This window comes from Crinia signifera, chromosome 2, assembly GCF_055691185.1.
Source record: "Crinia signifera chromosome 2, ASM5569118v1, whole genome shotgun sequence".
Classification (NCBI taxonomy): domain Eukaryota; kingdom Metazoa; phylum Chordata; class Amphibia; order Anura; family Myobatrachidae; genus Crinia; species Crinia signifera.
The window spans coordinates 152,850,737-152,876,440 of record NC_139218.1 but is presented as its reverse complement, the minus strand read 5'-3'; the positions used below and the strand labels follow the sequence as shown (position 1 = coordinate 152,876,440).

General features: G+C 36.5%; 15 non-coding genes across 15 annotated transcripts; all 15 read right to left on the bottom strand.

The window, feature by feature from the left end:
• Positions 1-340: 340 nt before the first annotated feature.
• On the bottom strand, positions 341-414 carry TRNAI-AAU (transfer RNA isoleucine (anticodon AAU)). Its single transcript has one exon. It is a non-coding gene; the product is annotated as a tRNA-Ile (tRNA).
• Positions 415-1,130: 716 nt separating this feature from the next.
• On the bottom strand, positions 1,131-1,204 carry TRNAI-AAU (transfer RNA isoleucine (anticodon AAU)). Its single transcript has one exon. It is a non-coding gene; the product is annotated as a tRNA-Ile (tRNA).
• Positions 1,205-1,966: 762 nt separating this feature from the next.
• On the bottom strand, positions 1,967-2,040 carry TRNAI-AAU (transfer RNA isoleucine (anticodon AAU)). The gene has a single exon. It is a non-coding gene; the product is annotated as a tRNA-Ile (tRNA).
• A 3,633-nt stretch (positions 2,041-5,673) lies between these two features.
• TRNAI-AAU (transfer RNA isoleucine (anticodon AAU)) lies at positions 5,674-5,747 on the bottom strand. Its single transcript has one exon. It is a non-coding gene; the product is annotated as a tRNA-Ile (tRNA).
• A 7,008-nt stretch (positions 5,748-12,755) lies between these two features.
• TRNAI-AAU (transfer RNA isoleucine (anticodon AAU)) lies at positions 12,756-12,829 on the bottom strand. Its single transcript has one exon. It is a non-coding gene; the product is annotated as a tRNA-Ile (tRNA).
• Positions 12,830-13,545: 716 nt separating this feature from the next.
• On the bottom strand, positions 13,546-13,619 carry TRNAI-AAU (transfer RNA isoleucine (anticodon AAU)). The gene has a single exon. It is a non-coding gene; the product is annotated as a tRNA-Ile (tRNA).
• A 716-nt stretch (positions 13,620-14,335) lies between these two features.
• On the bottom strand, positions 14,336-14,409 carry TRNAI-AAU (transfer RNA isoleucine (anticodon AAU)). The gene has a single exon. It is a non-coding gene; the product is annotated as a tRNA-Ile (tRNA).
• Positions 14,410-15,125: 716 nt separating this feature from the next.
• TRNAI-AAU (transfer RNA isoleucine (anticodon AAU)) lies at positions 15,126-15,199 on the bottom strand. The gene has a single exon. It is a non-coding gene; the product is annotated as a tRNA-Ile (tRNA).
• Positions 15,200-15,915: 716 nt separating this feature from the next.
• On the bottom strand, positions 15,916-15,989 carry TRNAI-AAU (transfer RNA isoleucine (anticodon AAU)). Its single transcript has one exon. It is a non-coding gene; the product is annotated as a tRNA-Ile (tRNA).
• Positions 15,990-16,464: 475 nt separating this feature from the next.
• TRNAI-AAU (transfer RNA isoleucine (anticodon AAU)) lies at positions 16,465-16,538 on the bottom strand. The gene has a single exon. It is a non-coding gene; the product is annotated as a tRNA-Ile (tRNA).
• Positions 16,539-17,254: 716 nt separating this feature from the next.
• Positions 17,255-17,328, bottom strand: TRNAI-AAU (transfer RNA isoleucine (anticodon AAU)). The gene has a single exon. It is a non-coding gene; the product is annotated as a tRNA-Ile (tRNA).
• Positions 17,329-18,092: 764 nt separating this feature from the next.
• Positions 18,093-18,166, bottom strand: TRNAI-AAU (transfer RNA isoleucine (anticodon AAU)). Its single transcript has one exon. It is a non-coding gene; the product is annotated as a tRNA-Ile (tRNA).
• A 764-nt stretch (positions 18,167-18,930) lies between these two features.
• Positions 18,931-19,004, bottom strand: TRNAI-AAU (transfer RNA isoleucine (anticodon AAU)). Its single transcript has one exon. It is a non-coding gene; the product is annotated as a tRNA-Ile (tRNA).
• A 2,055-nt stretch (positions 19,005-21,059) lies between these two features.
• TRNAI-AAU (transfer RNA isoleucine (anticodon AAU)) lies at positions 21,060-21,133 on the bottom strand. Its single transcript has one exon. It is a non-coding gene; the product is annotated as a tRNA-Ile (tRNA).
• A 716-nt stretch (positions 21,134-21,849) lies between these two features.
• Positions 21,850-21,923, bottom strand: TRNAI-AAU (transfer RNA isoleucine (anticodon AAU)). The gene has a single exon. It is a non-coding gene; the product is annotated as a tRNA-Ile (tRNA).
• Between the last annotated feature and the right edge of the window lie 3,781 nt (positions 21,924-25,704).

The following is a 25,704-nucleotide window of genomic DNA, read 5'->3' as shown; positions in this document are numbered from 1 at the left end:
TTTTATTTGCATGAAACATTTACGCATGGGCCACGTAGTAGATCATATATTTATTGAACAGCATTTCTATTTTAAAGAAAAATCATAAAGCATAAAGTGCTTTGAAGTGTGGCATTGGTAATAGGGCTTTCATTTATTCCTACAGCCCAAAGCAAAATAAAAATAGGGTGTAAAATACTATATATTTAAAGGATAATGGTAAAAGATCTACAATGTATTCAAGGCAGTTACTAGGATAATCACTATAGCCAATACTGATGATGAAGCCTAGTTTCCAAGCACTGTACTACAAGTTTAAATCCATTGTTGTCAATGATGTTGGGTCATCAAGAAAAACAAATGGCCAGTGTGGGGATCGAACCCAAGACCTTGGCGTTATTAGCACCACGCTCTAACCAACTGAGCTAACCGGCCACACTGTTTGATTGTGATAATCCAAAATGACAAATAATCTTCAAATCATTATATGTATTATTTCTAAAAGGTGATTTTTGTTGACAATAATTTTTTCTCCCTTCATACTTTTGCAAAAACGATAAATGAGGTCCCATTTTAAAGATTAAGTTATTTGCTTCAGATAAATTGTTAGTTAAGAATTGTATATGGTTTTGTTTCTTTAAAAATTGAAGTTACAAATTGACTTTGTGCCCTACACTTCTTTCCCTGGATGTGTTGATACAGCATGGCAAAGAAGATCAGTTTTGCACAGCTTCTCGAAATGGCTACATATGAACCAGTTCTTCTTTCATCCTACTACAAACCACCAACCTCACTATAAAATGAATTGTATTTTATTTGCATGAAACATTTACGCATGGGCCACGTAGTAGATCATATATTGATTGAAAAGCATTTCTATTTTAAAGAAAAATCATAAAGCATAAAGTGCTTTGAAGTGTGGCATTGGTAATAGGGCTTTCATTTCTTCCTACAGTCCAAAGCAAAATAAAAATAGGGTGTAAAATACTATATATTTAAAGGATATTGGTAAAAGATCTACAATGTATTCAAGGCAGCTACAAGGGATAATCAATATAGCCAATACTGATGATGAAGCCTAGTTTTTGGAAACTGTACTACAAGTTTAAATCCATTGTTGTCAATGATGTTGGGTCATCAAGATAAACAAACGGCCAGTGTGGGGATCGAACCCAAGACCTTGGCGTTATTAGCACCACGCTCTAACCAACTGAGCTAACCGGCCACACTCTTTAAATGCGAAAATCCAAAATGACAAATAATCTTCATATCATTATGTGTATTATTTCTAAAAGGTGATTTTTGTTGACAATAAATCATTATATGTATTATTTCTAAAAGGTGATTTTTGTTGACAATCATTTTTTCTCCCTTCATACTTTTGCAAAAACGATAAATGAGGTCCCATTTTAAAGATTAAGTTATTTGCTTCAGATACATTGTTAGTTAAGAATTGTATATGGTTTTGTTTCTTTAAAAATTGAAGTTACAAATTGACTTTGTGCCCTACACTTCTTTCCCTGGATGTGTTGATACAGCATGGCAAAGATGATCAGTTTTGCACAGCTTCTCGAAATGGCTACATATGAACCAGTTCTTCTTTCATCCTACTACAAACCACCAACCTCACTATAAAATGAATTGTATTTTATTTGCATGAAACATTTACGCATGGGCCACGTAGTAGATCATATATTTATTGAAAAGCATTTCTATTTTAAAGAAAAATCATAAAGCATAAAGTGCTTTGAAGTGTGGCATTGGTAATAGGGCTTTCATTTATTCCTACAGCCCAAAGCAAAATAAAAATAGGGTGTAAAATACTATATATTTAAAGGATAATGGTAAAAGATCTACAATGTATTCAAGGCAGCTACAAGGGATAATCACTATAGCCAATACTGATGATGAAGCCTAGTTTCCAAGCACTGTACTACAAGTTTAAATCCATTGTTGTCAATGATGTTGGGTCATCAAGAAAAACAAATGGCCAGTGTGGGGATCGAACCCAAGACCTTGGCGTTATTAGCACCACGCTCTAACCAACTGAGCTAACCGGCCACACTGTTTGAATGTGAAAATCCAAAATGACAAATAATCTTCAAATCATTATATGTATTATTTCTAAAAGGTGATTTTTGTTGACAATCATTTTTTCTCCCTTCATACTTTTGCAAAAACGATAAATGAGGTCCCATTTTAAAGATTAAGTTATTTGCTTCAGATACATTGTTAGTTAAGAATTGTATATGGTTTTGTTTCTTTAAAAATTGAAGTTGCAAATTGACTTTGTGCCCTACACTTCTTTCCCTGGATGTGTTGATACAGCATGGCAAAGAAGATCAGTTTTGCACAGCTTCTCGAAATGGCTACATATGAACCAGTTCTTCTTTCATCCTACTACAAACCACCAACCTCACTATAAAATGAATTGTATTTTATTTGCATGAAACATTTACGCATGGGCCACGTAGTAGATCATATATTGATTGAAGCATTTCTATTTTAAAGAAAAATCATAAAGCATAAAGTGCTTTGAAGTGTGGCATTGGTAATAGGGCTTTCATTTCTTCCTACAGTCCAAAGCAAAATAAAAATAGGGTGTAAAATACTATATATTTAAAGTATAATGGTAAAAGATCTACAACGTATTCAAGGCAGTTACTAGGATAATCACTATAGCCAATACTGATGATGAAGCCTAGTTTCCAAGCACTGTACTACAAGTTTAAATCCATTGTTGTCAATGATGTTGGGTCATCAAGAAAAAACAAATGGCCAGTGTGGGGATCGAACCCAAGACCTTGGCGTTATTAGCACCACGCTCTAACCAACTGAGCTAACCGTCCACACTGTTTGATCGTGATAATCCAAAATGACAAATAATCTTCAAATCATTATATGTATTATTTCTGAAAGGTGATTTTTGTTGACAATCATTTTTTCTCCCTTCATACTTTTGCAAAAACGATAAATGAGGTCCCATTTTAAAGATTAAGTTACTTGCTTCAGATAAATTGTTAGTTAAGAATTGTATATGGTTTTGTTTCTTTAAAAATTGAAGTTACAAATTGACTTTGTGCCCTACACTTCTTTCCCTGGATGTGTTGATACAGCATGGCAAAGAAGATCAGTTTTGCACAGCTTCTCGAAATGGCTACATATGAACCAGTTCTTCTTTCATCCTACTACAAACCACCAACCTCACTATAAAATGAATTGTATTTTATTTGCATGAAACATTTACGCATGGGCCACATAGTAGATCATATATTGATTGAAAAGCATTTCTATTTTAAAGAAAAATCATAAAGCATAAAGTGCTTTGAAGTGTGGCATTGGTAATAGGGCTTTCATTTCTTCCTACAGTCCAAAGCAAAATAAAAATAGGGTGTAAAATACTATATATTTAAAGGATATTGGTAAAAGATCTACAATGTATTCAAGGCAGCTACAAGGGATAATCACTATAGCCAATACTGATGATGAAGCCTAGTTTTTGGAAACTGTACTACAAGTTCTCTCTCTACACCACCTCTCTGGGCACTCTCATCAGCTCCTATGGTTTTCATTACCACCTTTATGCTGATGATACCCTAATCTATCTCTCTTCCCCCGATCTATCCCCATCACTCCTGTCCAAGGTCTCTGAATGCCTCACAGCCATCTCAGCCTGGATGACCCAACGCTTCCTGAAGCTAAACATGGCTAAAACTGAACTTCTAATCTTCCATCCCCCGAACATCCCCTCTTCTCCCACTATCTCCATCAGTATTGGTGAAACCGAGATCACCTCCACCGACCAAACGCGCTGCCTTGGTGTCATCATTGACTCCTCCCTCTCTTTCACCCCCCACATTCGTGCTCTCTCACAGTCTTGCCGCTTTCACCTACGCAACATCTCACGCATCAGACCATTCCTCTCCACTGACGCGACCAAAATTCTCATTCACTCTCTTATCATCTCCCGCCTTGACTACTGCAACATCCTTCTCTCCGGGCTACCTCTCACCCGCCTCGCACCTCTCCAATCCATTCTTAACGCTGCTGCTAGGCTCATCTTCCTCTCCCGCCGCTCTACCTCCGCCTCCCCCCTCTGTCTATCTCTTCACTGGCTCCCCATTCCTTTCCGAGTTCTCTTTAAACTCCTCACCACCACCTACAAAGCTCTCTCCTCCTCCACCGCTCCTTACCTCTCTTCACTGATCTCTATCCACACTCCCTCCCGTCCTCTTCGCTCCATCGCTGACCGCCGACTGACCTCTCACCTAATCACCTCCTCCCACTCCCGTGTCCAAGACTTCTCTCGCGCTGCCCCCCTGCACTGGAACAACCTCCCGCCACCCATCAGGCTTTCTGATTCCCTTACCTCCTTCAAGCGCTCCCTCAAAACCCACTTTTTTCGACTAGCCTATCCCTCCTCCTAACCTCTTTTGATCCTCTTATCCTGCCTCCGTCCCCCTCCGTTCCTACTTATCCTATTGTTTTTCGTTCGTCCACCCACCTATTTTTAGTATGTTAACTCTTATGAGTAGGGCCCTCCTTCCTCACGTACTCACCCTACCTCTTTACCTCACCTGTGCTCCTGTCCTGTTCTTCCCTTCCTCTACTTCACCTTTAGTCTCCTTGACAATTTTGACACCTACTTCTGAACTGATGCTGATTTTAGTTCTACCAGCTATACCCCCATTTATACTGTATTTTTCAACACACCCTGTACGTTACCTCGTCATTTTTTTTTTGTTTGCTATGTACGGCGCTGCGGACACTTTGCGGCGCCCTATAAATAAACGTACTACTACTACTACAAGTTTAAATCCATTGTTGTCAATGATGTTGGGTCATCAAGATAAACAAATTGCCAGTGTGGGGATCGAACCCAAGACCTTGGCGTTATTAGCACCACGCTCTAACCAACTGAGCTAACCGGCCACACTCTTTGAATGCGAAAATCCAAAATGACAAATAATCTTCATATCATTATGTGTATTATTTCTAAAAGGTGATTTTTGTTGACAATAAATCATTATATGTATTATTTCTAAAAGGTGATTTTTGTTGACAATCATTTTTTCTCCCTTCATACTTTTGCAAAAACGATAAATGAGGTCCCATTTTAAAGATTAAGTTATTTGCTTCAGATACATTGTTAGTTAAGAATTGTATATGGTTTTGTTTCTTTAAAAATTGAAGTTACAAATTGACTTTGTGCCCTACACTTCTTTCCCTGGATGTGTTGATACAGCATGGCAAAGATGATCAGTTTTGCACAGCTTCTCAAAATTGCTACATATGAACCAGTTCTTTTTTCATCCTACTACAAACCACCAACCTCACTATAAAATGAATTGTATTTTATTTGCATGAAACATTTACGCATGGGCCACGTAGTAGATCATATATTTATTGAAAAGCATTTCTATTTTAAAGAAAAATCATAAAGCATAAAGTGCTTTGAAGTGTGGCATTGGTAATAGGGCTTTCATTTATTCCTACAGCCCAAAGCAAAATAAAAATAGGGTGTAAAATACTATATATTTAAAGGATAATGGTAAAAGATCTACAATGTATTCAAGTCAGCTACAAGGGATAATCACTATAGCCAATACTGATGATGAAGCCTAGTTTCCAAGCACTGTACTACAAGTTTAAATCCATTGTTGTCAATGATGTTGGGTCATCAAGAAAAACAAATGGCCAGTGTGGGGATCGAACCCAAGACCTTGGCGTTATTAGCACCACGCTCTAACCAACTGAGCTAACCGGCCACACTGTTTGATTGTGAAAATCCAAAATGACAAATAATCTTCAAATCATTATATGTATTATTTCTAAAAGGTGATTTTTGTTGACAATCATTTTTTCTCCCTTCATACTTTTGCAAAAACGATAAATGAGGTCCCATTTTAAAGATTAAGTTACTATCTTCAGATAAATTGTTAGTTAAGAATTGTATATGGTTTTGTTTCTTTAAAAATTGAAGTTACAAATTGACTTTGTGCCCTACACTTCTTTCCCTGGATGTGTTGATACAGCATGGCAAAGAAGATCAGTTTTGCACAGCTTCTCGAAATGGCTACATATGAACCAGTTCTTCTTTCATCCTACTACAAACCACCAACCTCACTATAAAATGAATTGTATTTTATTTGCATGAAACATTTACGCATGGGCCACGTAGTAGATCATATATTGATTGAAAAGCATTTCTATTTTTTTTTTTTTTTTTCAAAATATGTTTATTGAGTTTTCAGTTTTTAATACAAATCAGAACATAAACATTGTAGACAGGTCAACGGCTTATGTCAGCAATTTCCACATAATATCGAGTATAACCATAAACAAGTGCTGTATGTAAATTAACTTCTTAGATCAGTTTGATACCGAGGCCTTCATCTAAGCAGTAATGAAAGCAATGGGAGGGGGGGGTGAGGGGGGGGAGGATAGGGGGAATAATTGGGGGAGTATGAGATTAGGGGGGGGGGAGGGATCGGGGAGAAAAGAGAGGGGGGGAGGTGTTTATCAATATTCTTACACAGGAATTTATAAACAAGTGTTTCAGATGCTGTTAGTCAATTCGCCCGAAGGTGTCACAGAGGTAACCAGCTCTCTAATCTAGAAGGTGGCTATTAACTAGGCTAGGTAATAATATCATGATACAATTGAGACATAGATCTGTGAGAGAGCAAACATTCTAAAGGGTCCCATTTTCTCTTAAATGAGTCGGCGTGGTTCTTTGCTGCAATTTGCCCATTATATCTATCCAGATACATGAATTTAACCATCAATGCCAAAACCTCCTGAAATCTAGGAGCCTGTTTAACTATCCAATGATTCAGGATAATTTTCTTTGCTATATTCAGAACCATCGTAATGAAAGGGATCAGATGGTTAGAAGAAGGAGGGATGTTCCAAGAATCAAAATTATTAAACAGAACAGGCACAGGGTCTGGGCTAATATTCTGCTTAAGTAATTTGCTAATTTGAGACAGTACCTTATTCCAGAATCTCTTTATTTTCCTGCAGGTCCAAAGATTGTGGAAGAAGGTAGCATCCTGGTGGCCACACTTGGGGCATTTACTTGATTCATCTGGCATGTAATGTTTTCTTTGGCTCTGTGAAATGTATGCTCTGTAAACTATTTTGATATGGATTTCTTGTAAAATTGTAGTCTGTAAAATTTTAAGTGTACTTTCCCAGTATTTAAATAAAGATTCTGTATCTAGTGAAGGAATATCTGTCATCCATTTCTCTGTTGTTATTTCTCGGAGTTTCTTTACCTTTGTATCAGGACGAATGTTGTAAAGTGATCTAGGCTTGAACTTCCCTATCAAGAATTTCTGGGTCTCTAATTGCAATCTAGAACCTTGTGTCCCAATGATGCTCTTTATGTCGAGTGAAGAAGCGAAATGTTTTAGTTGCAGAAGGGGAAAGAAGCTATTATTGGGTAGGCCGTATTTACTTTGCAGATTCTCTGAAGAAATCATATTCCCCCCTGGATCAAACACCTGGGAAACTAAACTCAATCCTTTCATATGTATGCGAGTGAAAATCGGGTTTGAGGTCCCGGGGGGGAAAAGAGGATTTCCACAAAAGGGGATCCACTCAGATTTCTCTGGATCTGATCCAGTAAGGGCATTAAAATGAGACCAAGCCTCGTATGTGTCTTTAAACATGAAGTGGTCAAGGATGTCAGGCGGTATATGCCTCCTGGGAGAATGGAGCAGGGCACTAGGGTTCCAAGGAGAAAACAGAGCTCTGTCTAAAGCAAAATTTGAATAGGCGTTGTTACCTGTTAACCAACCTAGCGCAAATCTGATAAGCAATGCCCTAGAGTAATGTTCTAAATCAGGGAAGCCTATACCGCCTTCCTCCCTAGAAAGTTTTAATCTAGCTATAGCGATTCGTGGTTTCTTCCCCTTCCATAAAAAGGTGGAACAGGCCTTATCAAGCAATTTGTTATCTTTCTTAGCTAGCCTAAAGGGGAGTAATTGTAAAATATAGAAAAGCCTAGGGAATAACACCGACCTAATCACCTCCATCCTCCCCAAAAGAGATAACGGGAGGTCTTTCCAATTATTCATTGAATCAATTATTTTTTTAATTGCCGGGTCAAAGTTGCTCTTATATAGCGCATTGGGGTTATTTGTTATTTGTATGCCCAAGTATTTAATTTGGTGTTTTTGGACCTTGATTGCCTTCCCCTCTTCCTCTGATTCAAACCCAATTGGGAGATTTCCTCTTAGCATTAGTAGTTCTGATTTACTTATATTTATTTTGTACCCCGAAAAGCTGCTGAAATGTTTAATTATAGAGAGGGCTTCTTTTATCGAGTGATGCGGGTTGGATAAGAAGAGCAACATGTCGTCAGCAAACAAGGAGAGCCTAAGATCTACATGTCCAACCTGAATACCTTGATATAAAGGTGATTCTCTTATGGCAATAGCTAATGGTTCCAAGGCCAGAACAAATAATAACGGAGATAAGGGGCATCCCTGGCGGGTGCCTCTGCAGATATTAAATGGATCAGAAAGCAGTCCGTTACAAAGAATTCTGGATGCCGACTTATTGTAAAGGGTTGCTAATAAGGCAATACATTTTTCTGGGAAGGCGAACTCTCTTAGGGTATTAAAAAGGTGATCCCAGTGCATCATGTCAAAAGCTTTTTCTGCATCCAATGCTAATATTCCTTGGATGGCGTGTGACATGGCGCACCGGGAACCCCCCACAGCCGCAAGCACCCTTCTGATGTTTGCAACTGGGTTTCTGCCTGAAACAAATCCTGTCTGGTCCTCGTGAATCAGACAGGGTAATAGAAGTTTGAGTCTTTCAGCGAGAATTTTCGTAAATATCTTGTAATCAAGATTCAATAAGGAAATTGGTCTATAGGACCCAGGGTCTGACAGATCTCTACCTGACTTAGGAAGGAGGCGCAGAGAGGCCAAATTGAAGTACTTTGGGATAGAGCCTGATTGATCTATATCATTGAATACCGAAACTAAGATGGGGATTAATTTTGGGGCTAAGAGTTTGTAAAATTCAGATGTAAAGCCATCGGGGCCTGGAGCCTTCCCTGGTTTTAAATTTGAAATTGCTTCTGAGACTTCTTCATGAGTTATGGGGTTTATTAAAGATTGTGCTTGAGAAGGGGTCAATTTAGGTGTTAGAATGTTCTCCCAAAATGAAGTTTCTTTGCTCTTGTCAGAATTAGGTTGGGCATACAAATTTGTATAAAAATCCCTCAATACTTCAGCAATTTGAGCACTTGAGGTTGCAAGGGAATGAGTGGAGGTTTTCAGGGGGTGTATAGCCGAAGGAGTTTTTTGACCTTGTAAGAGGGAGGATAGCAATTTGCTAGATTTATTCCCATATTTATGGAATCTTGCCTGTCGCTTAAAAGTGTATATATGTGCCTGTTTTTCTACAAGGCCTTCTACTCTCGCCTTTGCTATATAATAGTCTTGTTTTGATGTGGGTGTAGGTGAAGCTTGGTATCTCTGAAAGGAATCTGTTAACGTTTCTCTGGCTTCTAAGTATTCTTTAGCTATCTGCCGTTTAATTGCTGTTGTACCTGAGATGATTACCCCTCTAAGGGTTGCTTTGGCTGCTTCCCAAAAAATTTGTGGTTTTTCTTCTAGGCTCTGTTTATTGTCCTTTAAAAAAATTTCCCAAGCTTCTAATGTTAAATTCCTTAACTGGGGTGAAGATGCTATGCCCGGAGGGCAGCGCCACGTTATTAGGTTCGACCTTTCATAGGAGAAGTGTAGTTTGAGGGTTATGAGGGCATGGTCTGAAATGACTATCGGTCCCATTTCTACATCATCTAATTTGGGAAGCCAATCTTGTGAAATCATAATGTAGTCAATCCTAGACATATAACCAGACGCAGCAGACATACATGAGTATTCTTGCTCTGTGGGGTTACAAACCCTCCAGCTATCCACTAGGCCTAATGTCTTTATGAATTCTTTAATTCCGAATTTAGGAAGCTTCTTTGGTTTGGTTGGTCTAGGTTGTCTGTCCAAGCTTATAGAGGTTAGCAAAGTAAAGTCACCACAAATTAGTTTTGGAATCTGTGGTGCTTTCGAAAGTTGTCTAATTAGAGACATGAGGAATGGTTTGGAATATTGGTTCGGCCCATAAACATTCATACAAAAAAAGGATTGGCCCTTGAATTTGGTCATAAAGGAGACAAATCTCCCATTAGGGTCAGATGTGATTTCGGAGATCTCTATATCTATGTTTTTCCTTGCTAGCACAACCACTCCTCTGGCTTTTGAATTGTAAGGAGCAGCCGCTATCACTCTCCAACCCAAAATGCCAAACTTGAGAGTTTCCCCTTCTGTGAGATGTGTCTCCTGTAAAAAAGCAAGGTCCACCTTATGTTTGTTTAGATAAACTAATAGCTTCTTGCGTTTAATGGGGGAGTTAACTCCTCCCACGTTCCAGCTGCCTATCACAAGAGACATACCGGGCTAGACTTGAGAATCTTTAAAGTGAGCAGCATCATCGCTATAAATGAACCAATACTCCCATAGAGAGTTTCGCTTTTCCCTAAAGCACCTATATGGTATTTACCATCACACTTGTTTAATTTTGAAAATATATGGCATCCCGTGTCCCGGGAGCGGTAGAAATACACCTGGGGAAGGGGGGGGATAACAAAACAAACACAAAAACATAACATCCAAAATATAGATGTAAAATTGAAACCAAAGACTTCCGTGTCCCTTATGAGTGCTAACCACACTCGCATTCTCTGTTTCTAATAAACAACTCCTAACTCCACCGCCACAATATGTTTCTAACATTAACTTTTAGCACCTGACACGCCTGTCAGCTCTGCATGTGCCCTTAATGCTTTTGCATTTTTCATTTCCATTTAAACTTGCAAAAATACTAATGCTTTGCTAACTCCAAATGAGATTTGCAAAGAGTCTCAAAATCGCCTTCTTGTGTTTGGGCTGTCAAACTAAGACGCAGCCAATATCTCTTAATCTCTGCATAAGAAAATATGTTGCCATACTAAACCTGGAACCTTAAAGTCTCTACAGACCGTGTCAGTTCTCATATAAGTGAAGAATAGTCCTCACAGATGTGAGAAAGGTCTTTAGGTCCAGAAATTTGCCAGAGGACCCTTTCTCACCCACCTCTTGAGCTTTTACTCCAAAATTATGAAAAAGTTTAACTCGGGATCATTCTTTCAAACAGGGGGTCTTCTCTGGTCATCACACATTTGGATTTCTTCCAAGTAGGCAGATGCATCAGCTGCAGATAGGAAATCTTTGAAAGAGTCCCCTTCATAGAATCTTAAACGTGCTGGGTACAGCAGAGCAAATTTCTTCTCCTTTTTTATCATTGTGGAGCACACCTGTGAGAACTCTTTCCGCTGTTTACTTAACTCTGCCGAGTATTCCTGAAAAATCAAGAGTCGGTGACCCTCCCACTCCAGACCTCTCTGTTTTCTGAAAGAGGTCCAAATCAAATCTTTGTGTAGGAAATTAAGAACTTTAAAGATCACTGCTCTCGGGCGGGCATTATCATTGTTGCGCAGAGGCCCCAGTCTGTGTACCCTCTCAATTACTAGATCTTTGCATTCATCCTGTAACCGTAATAATTCTGGTAGGGTATGTTTCACAAAATATGCTAGGTCTGTCCCTTTCACTGATTCTGGGAGCCCTATGAGCCGAAGATTATTTCTTCTCGAGCGATTCTCTAGATCTTGGAGTTTATTCTGCAAGTAAAGAATAGTTTTTTCTTGCTCTTTAACCCTTGGCTTTAAATCAGCTACATCCATGAAGCATTCACCCACCCTATGTTCCACTTCCAAAACTCTATGCTGCAGCGCTTGTATTTGTTTGTTAATGTCACGTGTTTGTGCCTTTAAGAGCGGGCTCATAGCAGATTGAATAGCCTCAGTGAGTTCTCTGCGTGTAATGGGCTGATCAGGTTTGTCATGCATCTCACTATCCAGTGAGAACTTAGATGGGGCTCCCTCACAAGCGTGTGATAATCGGGGGGCTTGTGATGGTGTGGGCTCCTTCAATGGGGAAGTATAGTGCTTAGAAGGGTTGCTGTGCTGCACAGGGGAAGGTACCTGCTCTGATTCCAGGTCCGAGTCGTCTGAATAGTCAGCCTGCGTCTCTGCCGAGCACCGCTTTTTCTGACTTTGGAGCAGGGGGGGAGAGGAATCTCCTTCTATTGCTGGTGAAGCCATCTGCGGGTAGGCTGGGGAGCGCGACTCGCTGTCGGTGTTGCTGGCGGGCGCCATCTTGGGAAGCGCCTCGCGATGCCGCTTCTCCTGTCACTGCCTTTGCTTCTTCGGCATCGCGGAGAAGTATTTCTCCATGCGACGCAAGCTGCTCCCTGTGATACTGGCAGTCATCAGGTGCCTGTCAACGGAGGCAAAAGCCTTGTAAATGGGGTTTGTGGAGCGGTGGGTAGCGGAGCCCCATTCAAGGCTGCTACTTCATCTCAGCCGGAAGCGGAAGTCAAGCATTTCTATTTTAAAGAAAAATCATAAAGCATAAAGTGCTTTGAAGTGTGGCATTGGTAATAGGGCTTTCATTTCTTCCTACAGTCCAAAGCAAAATAAAAATAGGGTGTAAAATACTATATATTTAAAGGATAATGGTAAAAGATCTACAATGTATTCAAGGCAGCTACAAGGGATAATCACTATAGGCAATACTGATGATGAAGCCTAGTTTCCAAGCACTGTACTACAAGTTTAAATCCATTGTTGTCAATGATGTTTGGTCATCAAGAAAAACAAATGGCCAGTGTGGGGATCAAACCCAAGACCTTGGCGTTATTAGCACCACGCTCTAACCAACTGAGCTAACCGGCCACACTGCTTGAATGTGAAAATCCAAAATGACAAATAATTTTCAAATCATTATATATCTTATTTCTAAAAGGTGATTTTTGTTGACAATCATTTGTTCTCCCTTCATACTTTTGCAAAAACGATAAATGAGGTCCCATTTTAAAGATTAAGTTACTTGCTTTAGATAAATTGTTAGTTAAGAATTGTATATGGTTTTGTTTCTTTAAAAATTGAAGTTACAAATTGACTTTGTGCCCTACACTTCTTTCCCTGGATGTGTTGATACAGCATGGCAAAGAAGATCAGTTTTGCACAGCTTCTCGAAATGGCTACATATGAACCAGTTATTCTTTCATCCTACTACAAACCACCAACCTCACTATAAAATGAATTGTATTTTATTTGCATGAAACATTTACGCATGGGCCACGTAGTAGATCATATATTGATTGAAAAGCATTTCTATTTTAAAGAAAAATCATAAAGCATAAAGTGCTTTGAAGTGTGGCATTGGTAATAGGGCTTTCATTTCTTCCTACAGTCCAAAGCTAAATAAAAATAGGGTGTAAAATACTATATATTTAAAGGATAATGGTAAAAGATCTACAATGTATTCAAGGCAGCTACAAGGGATAATCACTATAGCCAATACTGATGATGAAGCCTAGTTTCCAAGCACTGTACTAAAAGTTTAAATCCATTGTTGTCAATGATGTTGGGTCATCAAGAAAAACAAATGGCCAGTGTGGGGATCGAACCCAAGACCTTGGCATTATTAGCACCACGCTCTAACCAACTGAGCTAACCGGCCACACTGTTTGAATGTGAAAATCCAAAATGACAAATAATCTTCAAATCATTATATGTATTATTTCTAAAAGGTGATTTTTGTTGACAATCATTTTTTCTCCCTTCATACTTTTGCAAAAACGATAAATGAGGTCTCATTTTAAAGATTAAGTTATTTGCTTCAGATACATTGTTAGTTAAGAATTGTATATGGTTTTGTTTCTTTAAAAATTGAAGTTACAAATTGACTTTGTGCCCTACACTTCTTTCCCTGGATGTGTTGATACAGCATGGCAAAGATGATCAGTTTTGCACAGCTTCTCGAAATGGCTACATATGAACCAGTTCTTCTTTCATCCTACTACAAACCACCAACCTCACTATAAAATGAATTGTATTTTATTTGCATGAAACATTTACGCATGGGCCACGTAGTAGATCATATATTGATTGAAAAGCATTTCTATTTTAAAGAAAAATCATAAAGCATAAAGTGCTTTGAAGTGTGGCATTGGTAATAGGGCTTTCATTTCTTCCTAAAGTCCAAAGCAAAATAAAAATAAGGTGTAAAATACTATATATTTAAAGGATAATGGTAAAAGATATACAATGTATTCAAGGCAGTTACAAGGGATAATCACTATAGCCAATACTGATGATGAAGCCTAGTTTCCAAGCACTGTAATACAAGTTTAAATCCATTGTTGTCAATGATGTTGGGTCATCAAGCAAAACAATTGGCCAGTGTGGGGATCGAACCCAAGACCTTGGCGTTATTAGCACCACGCTCTAACCAACTGAGCTAACCGGCCACACTGTTTGAATGTGAAAATCCAAAATGACAAATAATCTTCAAATCATTATATATCTTATTTCTAAAAGGTGATTTTTGTTGACAATCATTTGTTCTCCCTTCATACTTTTGCAAAAACGATAAATGAGGTCCCATTTTAAAGATTAAGTTACTTGCTTCAGATAAATTGTTAGTTAAGAATTGTATATGGTTTTGTTTCTTTAAAAATTGAAGTTACAAATTGACTTTGTGCCCTACACTTCTTTCCCTGGATGTGTTGATACAGCATGGCAAAGAAGATCAGTTTTGCACAGCTTCTCGAAATGGCTACATATGAACCAGTTATTCTTTCATCCTACTACAAACCACCAACCTCACTATAAAATGAATTGTATTTTATTTGCATGAAACATTTACGCATGGGCCACGTAGTAGATCATATATTGATTGAAAAGCATTTCTATTTTAAAGAAAAATCATAAAGCATAAAGTGCTTTGAAGTGTGGCATTGGTAATAGGGCTTTCATTTCTTCCTACAGTCCAAAGCTAAATAAAAATAGGGTGTAAAATACTATATATTTAAAGGATAATGGTAAAAGATCTACAATGTATTCAAGGCAGCTACAAGGGATAATCACTATAGCCAATACTGATGATGAAGCCTAGTTTCCAAGCACTGTACTAAAAGTTTAAATCCATTGTTGTCAATGATGTTGGGTCATCAAGAAAAACAAATGGCCAGTGTGGGGATCGAACCCAAGACCTTGGCATTATTAGCACCACGCTCTAACCAACTGAGCTAACCGGCCACACTGTTTGAATGTGAAAATCCAAAATGACAAATAATCTTCAAATCATTATATGTATTATTTCTAAAAGGTGATTTTTGTTGACAATCATTTTTTCTCCCTTCATACTTTTGCAAAAACGATAAATGAGGTCTCATTTTAAAGATTAAGTTATTTGCTTCAGATACATTGTTAGTTAAGAATTGTATATGGTTTTGTTTCTTTAAAAATTGAAGTTACAAATTGACTTTGTGCCCTACACTTCTTTCCCTGGATGTGTTGATACAGCATGGCAAAGATGATCAGTTTTGCACAGCTTCTCGAAATGGCTACATATGAACCAGTTCTTCTTTCATCCTACTACAAACCACCAACCTCACTATAAAATGAATTGTATTTTATTTGCATGAAACATTTACGCATGGGCCACGTAGTAGATCATATATTGATTGAAAAGCATTTCTATTTTAAAGAAAAATCATAAAGCATAAAGTGCTTTGAAGTGTGGCATTGGTAATAGGGCTTTCATTTCTTCCTAAAGTCCAAAGCAAAATAAAAATAAGGTGTAAAATACTATATATTTAAAGGATAATGGTAAAAGATATACAATGTATTCAAGGCAGTTACAAGGGATAATCACTATAGCCAATACTGATGATGAAGCCTAGTTTCCAAGCACTGTAATACAAGTTTAAATCCATTGTTGTCAATGATGTTGGGTCATCAAGCAAAACAATTGGCCAGTGTGGGGATCGAACCCAAGACCTTGGCGTTATTAGCACCACGCTCTAACCAACTGAGCTAACCGGCCACACTGTTTGAATGTGAAAATCCAAAATGACAAATAATCTTCAAATCATTATATATCTTATTTCTAAAAGGTGATTTTTGTTGACAATCATTTGTTCTCCCTTCATACTTTTGCAAAAACGATAAATGAGGTCCCATTTTAAAGATTAAGTTACTTGCTTCAGATAAATTGTTAGTTAAGAATTGTATATGGTTTTGTTTCTTTAAAAATTGAAGTTACAAATTGACTTTGTGCCCTACACTTCTTTCCCTGGATGTGTTGATACAGCATGGCAAAAAAAGATCAGTTTTGCACAGCTTCTCGAAATGGCTACATATGAACCAGTTCTTCTTTCATCCTACTACAAACCACCAACCTCACTATAAAATGAATTGTATTTTATTTGCATGAAACATTTACGCATGGGCCACGTAGTAGATCATATATTGATTAAATCCATTGTTGTCAATGATGTTGGGTCATCAAGAAAAACAAATGGCCAGTGTGGGGATCGAACCCAAGACCTTGGCGTTATTAGCACCACGCTCTAACCAACCGAGCTAACCGGCCACACTGTTTGAATGTGAAAATCCAAAATGACAAATAATCTTTAAATCATTATATGTATTATTTCTAAAAGGTGATTTTTGTTGACAATCATTTTTTCTCCATTCATACTTTTGCAAAAACGATAAATGAGGTCCCATTTTAAAGATTAAGTTACTTGCTTCAGATAAATTGTTAGTTAAGAATTGTATATGGTTTTGTTTCTTTAAAAATTGAAGTTACAAATTGACTTTGTGCCCTACACTTCTTTCCCTGGATGTGTTGATACAGCATGGCAAAGAAGATCAGTTTTGCACAGCTTCTCGAAATGGCTACATATGAACCAGTTATTCTTTCATCCTACTACAAACCACCAACCTCACTATAAAATGAATTGTATTTTATTTGCATGAAACATTTATGCATGGGCCACGTAGTAGATCATATATTGATTGAAAAGCATTTCTATTTTAAAGAAAAATCATAAAGCATAAAGTGCTTTGAAGTGTGGCATTGGTAATAGGGCTTTCATTTCTTCCTACAGTCCAAAGCAAAATAAAAATAGGGTGTAAAATACTATATATTTAAAGGATAATGGTAAAAGATCTACAATGTATTCAAGGCAGCTACAAGGGATAATCATTATAGCCAATACTGATGATGAAGCCTAGTTTCCAAGCACTGTACTACAAGTTTAAATCCATTGTTGTCAATGATGTTGGGTCATCAAGATAAACAAATGGCCAGTGTGGGGATCGAACCCAAAACCTTGGCGTTATTAGCACCACGCTCTAACCAACTGAGCTAACCGGCCACACTCTTTGAATGCGAAAATCCAAAATGACAAATAATCTTCAAATCATTATATGTATTATTTCTAAAAGGTGATTTTTGTTGACAATAAATCATTATATGTATTATTTCTAAAAGGTGATTTTTGTTAACAATCATTTTTTCTCCCTTCATACTTTTGCAAAAACGATAAATGAGGTCCCATTTTAAAGATTAAGTTATTTGCTTCAGATAAATTGTTAGTTAAGAATTGTATATGGTTTTGTTTCTTTAAAAATTGAAGTCACAAATTGACTTTGTGCCCTACACTTCTTTCCCTGGATGTGTTGATACAGCATGGCAAAGATGATCAGTTTTGCACAGCTTCTCAAAATGGCTACATATGAACCAGTTCTTCTTTCATCCTACTACAAACCACCAACCTCACTATAAAAAATGAATTGTATTTTATTTGCATGAAACATTTACGCATGGGCCACGTAGTAGATCATATATTGATTGAAAAGCATTTCTATTTTAAAGAAAAATCATAAAGCATAAAGTGCTTTGAAGTGTGGCATTGGTAATAGGGCTTTCATTTCTTCCTACAGTCCAAAGCAAAATAAAAATAGGGTGTAAAATACTATATATTTAAAGGATAATGGTAAAAGATCTACAATGTATTCAAGGCAGCTACAAGGGATAATCACTATAGGCAATACTGATGATGAAGCCTAGTTTCCAAGCACTGTACTACAAGTTTAAATCCATTGTTGTCAATGATGTTGGGTCATCAAGAAAAACAAATGGCCAGTGTGGGGATCGAACCCAAGACCTTGGCGTTATTAGCACCACGCTCTAACCAACTGAGCTAACCGGCCACACTGTTTGAATGTGAAAATCCAAAATGACAAATAATCTTCAAATCATTATATATCTTATTTCTAAAAGGTGATTTTTGTTGACAATAAATCATTATATGTATTATTTCTAAAAGGTGATTTTTGTTGACAATCATTTTTTCTCCCTTCATACTTTTGCAAAAACGATAAATGAGGTCCCATTTTAAAGATTAAGTTATTTGCTTCAGATAAATTGTTAGTTAAGAATTGTATATGGTTTTGTTTCTTTAAAAATTGAAGTCACAAATTGACTTTGTGCCCTACACTTCTTTCCCTGGATGTGTTGATACAGCATGGCAAAGATGATCAGTTTTGCACAGCTTCTCAAAATGGCTACATATGAACCAGTTCTTCTTTCATCCTACTACAAACCACCAACCTCACTATAAAAAATGAATTGTATTTTATTTGCATGAAACATTTACGCATGGGCCACGTAGTAGATCATATATTGATTGAAAAGCATTTCTATTTTAAAGAAAAATCATAAAGCATAAAGTGCTTTGAAGTGTGGCATTGGTAATAGGGCTTTCATTTCTTCCTACAGTCCAAAGCAAAATAAAAATAGGGTGTAAAATACTATATATTTAAAGGATAATGGTAAAAGATCTACAATGTATTCAAGGCAGCTACAAGGGATAATCACTATAGGCAATACTGATGATGAAGCCTAGTTTCCAAGCACTGTACTACAAGTTTAAATCCATTGTTGTCAATGATGTTGGGTCATCAAGAAAAACAAATGGCCAGTGTGGGGATCGAACCCAAGACCTTGGCGTTATTAGCACCACGCTCTAACCAACTGAGCTAACCGGCCACACTGTTTGAATGTGAAAATCCAAAATGACAAATAATCTTCAAATCATTATATATCTTATTTCTAAAATGTGATTTTTGTTGACAATCATTTGTTCTCCCTTCATACTTTTGCAAAAACGATAAATGAGGTCCTATTTTAAAGATTAAGTTACTTGCTTCAGATAAATTGTTAGTTAAGAATTGTATATGGTTTTGTTTCTTTAAAAATTGAAGTTACAAATTGACTTTGTGCCCTACACTTCTTTCCCTGGATGTGTTGATACAGCATGGCAAAAAAAGATCAGTTTTGCACAGCTTCTCGAATTGGCTACATATGAACCAGTTCTTCTTTCATCCTACTACAAACCACCAACCTCACTATAAAATGAATTGTATTTTATTTGCATGAAACATTTACGCATGGGCCACGTAGTAGATCATATATTGATTAAATCCATTGTTGTCAATGATGTTGGGTCATCAAGAAAAACAAATGGCCAGTGTGGGGATCGAACCCAAGACCTTGGCGTTATTAGCACCACGCTCTAACCAACCGAGCTAACCGGCCACACTGTTTGAATGTGAAAATCCAAAATGACAAATAATCTTTAAATCATTATATGTATTATTTCTAAAAGGTGATTTTTGTTGACAATTTTTTTTTCTCCATTCATACTTTTGCAAAAACGATAAATGAGGTCCCATTTTAAAGATTAAGTTACTTGCTTCAGATAAATTGTTAGTTAAGAATTGTATATGGTTTTGTTTCTTTAAAAATTGAAGTTACAAATTGACTTTGTGCCCTACACTTCTTTCCCTGGATGTGTTGATACAGCATGGCAAAGAAGATCAGTTTTGCACAGCTTCTCGAAATGGCTACATATGAACCAGTTATTCTTTCATCCTACTACAAACCACCAACCTCACTATAAAATGAATTGTATTTTATTTGCATGAAACATTTATGCATGGGCCACGTAGTAGATCATATATTGATTGAAAAGCATTTCTATTTTAAAGAAAACTCATAAAGCATAAAGTGCTTTGAAGTGTGGCATTGGTAATAGGGCTTTCATTTCTTCCTACAGTCCAAAGCAAAATAAAAATAGGGTGTAAAATACTATATATTTAAAGGATAATGGTAAAAGATCTACAATGTATTCAAGGCAGCTACAAGGGATAATCATTATAGCCAATACTGATGATGAAGCCTAGTTTCCAAGCACTGTACTACAAGTTTAAATCCATTGTTGTCAATGATGTTGGGTCATCAAGATAAACAAATGGCCAGTGTGGGGATCGAACCCAAAACCTTGGCGTTATTAGCACCACGCTCTAACCAACTGAGCTAATCGGCCACACTCTTTGAATGCGAAAATCCAAAATGACAAATAATCTTCAAATCATTATATGTATTATTTCTAAAAGGTGATTTTTGTTGACAATCATTTTTTCTCCCTTCATACTTTTGCAAAAACGATAAATGAGGTCCCATTTTAAAGATTAAGTTACTTGCTTCAGATAAATTGTTAGTTAAGAATTGTATATGGTTTTGTTTCTTTAAAAATTGAAGTTACAAATTGACTTTGTGCCCTACACTTCTTTCCCTGGATGTGTTGATACAGCATGGCAAAGATGATCAGTTTTGCACAGCTTCTCAAAATGGCTACATATGAACCAGTTCTTCTTTCATCCTACTACAAACCACCAACCTCACTATAAAATGAATTGTATTTTATTTGCATGAAACATTTACGCATGGGCCACGTAGTAGATCATATATTGATTGAAAAGCATTTCTATTTTAAAGAAAAATCATAAAGCATAAAGTGCTTTGAAGTGTGGCATTGGTAATAGGGCTTTCATTTCTCCCTACAGTCCAAAGCAAAATAAAAATAGGGTGTAAAATACTATATATTTAAAGGATAATGGTAAAAGATCTACAATGTATTCAAGGCAGCTACAAGGGATAATCACTATAGCCAATACTGATGATGAAGCCTAGTTTCCAAGCACTGTAATACAAGTTTAAATCCATTGTTGTCAATGATGTTGGGTCATCAAGCAAAACAATTGGCCAGTGTGGGGATCGAACCCAAGACCTTGGCGTTATTAGCACCACGCTCTAACCAACTGAGCTAACCGGCCACACCGTTTGAATGTGAATATCCAAAATGACAAATAATCTTCAAATCATTATATATCTTATTTCTAAAAGGTGATTTTTGTTGACAATCATTTTTTCTCCCTTCATACTTTTGCAAAAACGATAAATGAGGTCCCCTTTTAAAGATTAAGTTACTTGCTTCAGATAAATTGTTAGTTAGGAATTGTATATGGTTTTGTTTCTTTAAAAATTGAAGTTACAAATTGACTTTGTGCCCTACACTTCTTTCCCTGGATGTGTTGATACAGCATGGCAAAGAAGATCAGTTTTGCACAGCTTCTCGAAATGGCTACATATGAACCAGTTCTTCTTTCATCCTACTACAAACCACCAACCTCACTATAAAATGAATTGTATTTTATTTGCATGAAACATTTACGCATGGGCCTCGTAGTAGATCATATATTGATTGAAAAGCATTTCTATTTTAAAGATAAATCCTAAAGCATAAAGTGCTTTGAAGTGTGGCATTGGTAATAGGGCTTTCATTTCTTCCTACAGTCCAAAGCAAAATAAAAATAGGGTGTAAAATACTATATATTTAAAGGATAATGGTAAAAGATCTACAATGTATTCAAGGTAGTTACAAGGGATAATCACTATAGCCAATACTGATGATGAAGCCTAGTTTCCAAGCAATGTAATACAAGTTTAAATCCATTGTTGTCAATAATGTTGGGTCATCAAGATAAACAAATGGCCAGTGTGGGGATCGAACCCAAGACCTTGGCGTTATTAGCACCACGCTCTAACCAACTGAGCTAACCGGCCACACTGTTTGAATGTGAAAATCCAAAATGACAAATAATCTTCAAATCATTATATGTATTATTTCTAAAAGGTGATTTTTGTTGACAATAATTTTTTCTCCCTTCATACTTTTGCAAAAACGATAAATGAGGTCCCATTTTAAAGATTAAGTTACTTGCTTCAGATAAATTGTTAGTTAAGAATTGTATATGGTTTTGTTTCTTTAAAAATTGAAGTTACAAATTGACTTTGTGCCCTACACTTCTTTCCCTGGATGTGTTGATACAGCATGGCAAAGAAGATCAGTTTTGCACAGCTTCTCGAAATGGCTACATATGAACCAGTTCTTCTTTCATCCTACTACAAACCACCAACCTTACTATAAAATGAATTGTATTTTATTTGCATGAAACATTTACGCATGGGCCACGTAGTAGATCATATATTGATTGAAAAACATTTCTATTTTAAAGAAAAATCATAAAGCATAAAGTGCTTTGAAGTGTGGCATTGGTAATAGGGCTTTCATTTCTTCCTACAGTCCAAAGCAAAATAAAAATAGGGTGTAAAATACTATTTATTTAAAGGATAATGGTAAAAGATCTACAATTTATTCAAGGGATAATCACTATAGCCAATACTGATGATGAAGCCTAGTTTCCAAGCACTGTAATACAAGTTTAAATCCATTGTTGTCAATGATGTTGGGTCATCAAGATAAACAAATGGCCAGTGTAGGGATCGAACCCAAGACCATGGCGTTATTAACACCACACTCTAACCAACTGAGCTAACCGGCCACACTCTTTGAATGCGAAAATCCAAAATGACAAATAATCTTCAAATCATTATATGTATTATTTCTAAAAGGTGACTTTTGTTGACAATCATTTTTTCTCCCTTCATACTTTTGCAAAAACGATAAATGAGGTCCCATTTTAAAGATTAAGTTATTTGATTCAGATAAATTGTTAGTTAAGAATTGTATATGGTTTTGTTTCTTTAAAAATCGAAAATACAAATTGACTTTGTGCCCTACACTTCTTTCCCTGGATGTGTTGATACAGCATGGCAAAGAAGATCAGTTTTGCACAGCTTCTCGAAATGGCTACATATGAACCAGTTCTTCTTTCATCCTACTACAAACCACCAACCTCACTATAAAATGAATTGTATTTTATTTGCATGAAACATTTACGCATGGGCCACGTAGTAGATCATATATTAATTAAATCCATTGTTGTCAATGATGTTGGGTCATGAAGAAAAACAAATGGCCAGTGTGGGGATCGAACCCAAGACCTTGACGTTATTAGCACCACGCTCTAACCAACTGATCTAACCAGCCACACTGTTTGAATGTGAAAATCTAAAATGACGAATAATCTTCAAATCATTATATGTATTATTTCTAAAAGGTGATTTTTGTTGACAATAATTTTTTCTCCCTTCATACTTTTGCAAAAACGATAAATGAGGTCCCATTTTAAAGATTAAGTTATTTGCTTCAGATACATTGTTAGTTAAGAATTGTATATGGTTTTGTTTCTTTAAAAATTGAAGTTACAAATTGACTTTGTGCCCTACACTTCTTTCCCTGGATGTGTTGATAAAGCATGGCAAAGATGATCAGTTTTGCACAGCTTCTCAAAATGGCTATATATGAACCAGTTCTTCTTTCATCCTAGTACAAACCACCAACCTCACTATAAAATGAATTGTATTTTATTTGCATGAAACATTTACACATGGGCCACGTATTAGATCATATATTGATTGAAAAACATTTCTATTTTAAAGAAAAATCATAAAGCATTAAGTGCTTTGAAGTGTGGCATTGGTAATAGGGCTTTCATTTCTTCCTACAGTCCAAAGCAAAATAAAAATAGGGTGTAAAATACTATATATTTAAAGGATAATGGTAAAAGATCTACAATGTATTCAAGGCAGCTACAAGGGATAATCACTATAGCCAATACTGATGATGAAGCCTAGTTTCCAAGCACTGTACTACAAGTTTAAATCCATTGTTGTCAATGATGTTGGGTCATCAAGCAAAACAAATGGCCAGTGAGGGGATCGAACACAAGACCTTGGCGTTATTAGCACCACGCTCTAACCAACTGAGCTAACCGGCCACACTGTTTGAATGTGAAAATCAAAAATGACAAATAATCTACAAATCATTATATATCTTATTTCTAAAAGGTGATTTTTGTTGACAATCATTTTTTCTCCCTTCATACTTTTGCAAAAACGATAAATGAGGTCCCATTTTAAAGATTAAGTTACTTGCTTCAGATAAATTGTTAGTTATGAATTGTATATGGTTTTGTTTCTTTAAAAATTGAAGTTACAAATTGACTTTGTGCCCTACACTTCTTTCCCTGGATGTGTTGATACAGCATGGCAAAGAAGATCAGTTTTGCACAGCTTCTCGAAATGGCTACATATGAACCAGTTCTTCTTTCATCCTACTACAAACCACCAACCTCACTATAAAAAAAGAATTGTATTTTATTTGCATGAAACATTTACGCATGGGCCATGTAGTAGATAATATATTGATTGAAAAGCATTTCTATTTTAAAGAAAAATCATAAAGCATAAAGTGCTTTGAAGTGTGGCATTGGTAATAGGGCTTTCATTTCTTCCTACAGTCCAAAGCAAAATAAAAATAGGGTGTAAAATACTATATATTTAAAGGATAATGGTAAAAGATCTACAATATATTCAAGGCAGTTACAAGGGATAATCACTATAGCCAATACTGATGATGAAGCCTAGTTTCCAAGCACTGTACTACAAGTTTAAATACATTGTTGTCAATGATGTTGGGTCATCAAGATAAACAAATGGCCAGTGTAGGGATCGAACCCAAGACCATGGCGTTATTAACACCACGCTCTAACCAACTGAGCTAACCGGCCACACCCTTTGAATGCGAAAATCCAAAATGACAAATAATCTTCAAATCATTATATGTATTATTTCTAAAAGGTGATTTTTGTTGACAATCATTTTTTCTCCCTTCATACTTTTGCAAAAACGATAAATGAGGTCCCATTTTAAAGATTAAGTTATTTGCTTCAGATAAATTGTTAGTTAAGAATTGTATATGGTTTTGTTTCTTTAAAAATTGAAGTTACAAATTGACTTTGTGCCCTACACTTCTTTCCCTGGATGTGTTGATACAGCATGGCAAAGAAGATCAGTTTTGCACAGCTTCTCGAAATGGCTACATATGAACCAGTTCTTCTTTCATCCTACTAAAAACCACCAACCTCACTATAAAATGAATTGTATTTTATTTGCATGAAACATTTACGCATGGGCCACGTAGTAGATCATATATTAATTAAATCCATTGTTGTCAATGATGTTGGGTCATCAAGAAAAACAAATGGCCAGTGTGGGTATCGAACCCAAGACCTTGACGTTATTAGCACCACGCTCTAACCAACTGATCTAACCGGCCACACTATTTGAATGTGAAAATCAAAAATGACAAATAATCTTCAAATCATTATATGTCTTATTTCTAAAAGGTGATTTTTGTTGACAATCATTTTTTCTCCCTTCATACTTTTGCAAAAACGATAAATGAGGTCCCATTTTAAAGATTAAGTTACTTGCTTCAGATAAATTGTTAGTTAAGAATTGTATATGGTTTTGTTTCTTTAAAAATTGAAGTTACAAATTGACTTTGTGCCCTACACTTCTTTCCCTGGATGTGTTGATACAGCATGGCAAAGATGATCAGTTTTGCACAGCTTCTCAAAATGGCTATATATGAACCAGT